The sequence below is a fragment of the Leuciscus leuciscus genome (genome assembly GCF_965113295.1).
Source record: "Leuciscus leuciscus genome assembly, chromosome: 23".
NCBI classification, from domain to species: domain Eukaryota; kingdom Metazoa; phylum Chordata; class Actinopteri; order Cypriniformes; family Leuciscidae; genus Leuciscus; species Leuciscus leuciscus.
Window position 1 is genome coordinate 21,668,728 of NC_138747.1, and position 3,692 is coordinate 21,672,419.

At 42.4% G+C, this 3,692-nt stretch overlaps 1 long non-coding RNA gene across 1 annotated transcript; it reads right to left on the bottom strand.

Moving 5' to 3' along the window:
* Positions 1-346: 346 nt before the first annotated feature.
* LOC309488572 lies at positions 347-3,070 on the bottom strand. The gene is made up of 3 exons (XR_014202195.1): positions 2,979-3,070; positions 794-870; positions 347-460 (listed from the first exon to the last, which is right to left on the bottom strand). It is a non-coding gene; the product is annotated as an uncharacterized lncRNA (long non-coding RNA).
* Positions 3,071-3,692: the final 622 nt, after the last annotated feature.

Genomic DNA, 3,692 nt, shown 5'->3' on the forward strand with positions numbered 1-3,692 from the left:
CCTGACAAAGCACACCTCTCTGAAGTGAGAGGAGGTTATTCGAGGCCTGCGCAGCTGATGCCATTCTGAATTTCCTGCCTGGTCTCTGGTTGCCACCTCAATCTTTTTTGCCATTTCAAATGTGATTTTCAAACTTTTCAGGTGGAAGTGTTGTTCCTCAGTTAGGTCATGCGCCCAGTCTGTCGGGGCAAGCCGGTTGTCATCCATGGGAAGCTGTGGAAAAGGTGGAGCATCCATATGGATTATTATTACCTTAGTAGGTAGTATCGGCTGCTGGTATGAAAGCACGCTTCCCCTTTGGGCTAAGCCAAGTGATGTCTCCACTAGTGTTTTCTCATCACTGATGGCCATTGTTGCTATGAGGGGCCTATCTTCAATCGGAAAGTCTTTGTAAGGGTCATCAATACATAGCAGCCCAATATCCCATGGGTTCCCAATCACACCCTTGTGAAGTGTACTTCTGTGAAACAAAGAGATACATACAAAGAGACACATTTAATATCCTACTGTGACAAGGTTACAAAACTTTTACACACACTACCCAAACACACACACACGTTAAAACACACAAACTATTTAGAGTATTACACACATTCTTTTTTTTACACAGAGAAATATGATCCTGCATCTAATCCATTCATCCATCTGACATTACCACACATGGTAAAATTGTTAGTGTTTTGGAAATATATCTGTTATTTGATATGTTATCTAGATCTGTTATATCATAACATGCTGTGCCCCAGCTAATGTTTACATGTATGATCTCAGTGACTGCAGTACAGCTCCTCACCTGATTCCTCCTTCCATGCGCCTGTTAAGCCTGGGTCTTGTTATGATCATGCTGTTTATGGGCCCGGGTTTCACTCCCTTATGAAGTAAAGAAAAAAAGTCTTCACTATATTATGCTGCACCTCTAATGGTGCGTTCACACCGGACGCGAATAGCGCGTCAGGCGCGAGTGATTTCAATGTTAAGTCAATGCAAAGACGCGTTACGCGCGTAAAAAATTCCTGCGGCGCGAATGAGGCGTAGAGCGCGGCGCGGTAGACGTGAATACGCCTCATTCGCGCGTCAAGTTCGCGCGAATGGCGCGAATTGAGCGTCTGGCGCGTTAAGCGCGTTACGCGCGAATGTTTTATGTAGTGCTATTTGTGCATTCTCGTGTTTGACGCGAATTCGCGTCTGCCGCCCGAGTTGAAAAATCTGAACTTCTGCGTCAATTCGCGCCGCGTTAACCAATCAGGAGCCTGCTTGCTGCTGTCACGTGGTGAAGTGACAGTTTATAATGTTATTTTATGTTTGGCCTCAATAAATTATTTTGTAATATGACTAAAATGCACAACAAAGCAAATCTTTCACAGAAAAACTCGATTTCAATATATGAGAGATACTCATTTTGTATTGAATGCTATTTATTCCATATCTATTCTAGATTATATGAAACATTATTATTCTAATGTAAAGACAACAAACACAATTTAGTGTATAAAAACAAAAATCACAGGACAGGTTTCACTTTTGGAGGCTGACTCCATTTATTATCAAAACAAAAATAAATGACAGATTAGGTGGGTGCGGGCGAGGGTGAACCTCGCGCCGGGCTGTAGAGCGCGGGCTCGTCAGGCAGCGACCACTCGAGGCCGAGGCCTCACGGCCTACGCTGTCCTCGTCAGCGTCCTCACCGTTAGGTCCACCAAACCTAGCTCCTGGAGCAAATTGTGAAACTCCTGAAACCCTCTGGAGGGTCTGGTGGACCCGAGTACAGCGACGATGTCCCCTACGCAGCTGTTTCTGCTCTCCAGAGCATATACGAGCGATGACTCTCTCGATTAATGCTAACGCTAATGCTCGATAAACATCTAAAAAAGATGGCCGCCAAAACTTTCACCTCTGACGCGCGTAAATTTCGCTTCAAACTTTTGTTTTTACGCGCGTTAGACACGCGAATTAACACAAAGTGGTCAAGCGTCAAACTAGACGCGGCAGGCGCGAATTTGACGCGCTATTCGCGTCCGGTGTGAACGCAGCATTATGCTTCTGTCCTTAGATCACTATACTTTCAATTTACTATTTTTATTGCTGCATACATAGCCTAACTCTTACATACAATATACAGTACATTTGCCTCAACCCTTACTGCAGTTCTGGGCTTGTGCCATTGTTGTTCAGTTTCTGTGCAGGCATGAACAGGGGGGACAACTTGGATGTTGAGCTCGGAGTAATGAGCTGTCTGAAAGAGCAGTGCAGCAGTGTGATTACACACTGCTGTGCCAGCTTTACACGAACACTGACTGGAGGTCATGACTGGAGGTTCTGAATCACGAAACACTATCTGTAGAATACACAAAGAGACAATTGGACAAACATTGACACTGATGTATCCTTTCAAATGTTTTTGAAGTGAATTTTACTACTTAAACAGTCATCAGAACAGAATTAATAAATGGTTTAGTATGGTTGCTGGGGTAAGTTTGTTGAGAAGGGGTTTCCTACAAGTCTACTACAATACAAGATGAGGTATAAATATGTTGCAATAGACAGATTGGTAACACTTTATAATAACAATAATATAATAACTGCACACTATTAAGCATTAGTCAAGCATTAGTAAACAGTTAGGTCACTTAGAAAGTGTAAGTAAAATGTTATCGAAAGGGGTACTGTCAATCAACTTAGCCCCAATTACCATACTTCTCCATTAAAAGTACATTGTGTAGGAATTTCTCTCATCTAGCGGTGAAATTGTATTCTAGATTAAAACGAATTGTGCTCTCTAGCGCCTCTCTTTTTCAAATGCGTGTTGCAACTACAGAAGCCGTTATGTACCAAGAAGCTCTGACAACATATCTTCCTATTGCACTTCATCAAGTTTAACTACCGGTATACATGTTGTACTGTTATGCTGCCTATGAATTACACAACCAAGCAATGAAAACTACTTTACTTTACTATGTACTTTAGACCGTAACATTGACTTACCTGTCGAGAAGCAAGCAGGTTCTGTGTCCCTTTAAAAGTATTTCTCCTTCACGAGCTCTTTCCACCTGGACAAAACTATTCCGATATTGCCCTCGTTTTTTTAATTCGACAGTCACGTTTCCTTCAACTTTGGCGACGAGGATTCCTTCTCCTGTGGCCCGGCATAAGTATGATCCTGCATTATAATGTACCGTGCAGTGCAGCCTTTCAAATTTGCCAGGGCAGTGACAAGCGCCTCTCGCTGATCTCCTTGTCCGCTTCTGCTGGTTTCAGTCACGTTACGCTGTCTCTGAACGAACATGTGTTGTGGAAACGTGTTGAGGTAGCCTAGTGCTTTTTGTCCCTCTCTGCTATTATAGCTTTTCAAGATGGCGGAACGACATGGAAGCCTCCGTGGACTTACCCGTCCCATGTAAATAAAGATAATAAATTATTCTCGTACGTGGATAAGTCAGATCATTGTCAGAGGTAAATATACACCAATGAGGACATAATTATTCATAAAGACAATGATTTTAGCTAAAAAAAACTACACAGTGTACCTTTAACAGGTAGACCATAGTCATTTATCAAGTGTCTCAGAAAAATGTGTACCATTGTCTTTGTGATCATGGTGTTTACATAGTTGAGAACATGCTCATGGCAAAATGAAAGCAGTTGTGGTGTAAATATTTTTGTTCTGAGAGGCTTGATGAACGCATGCTATGCAA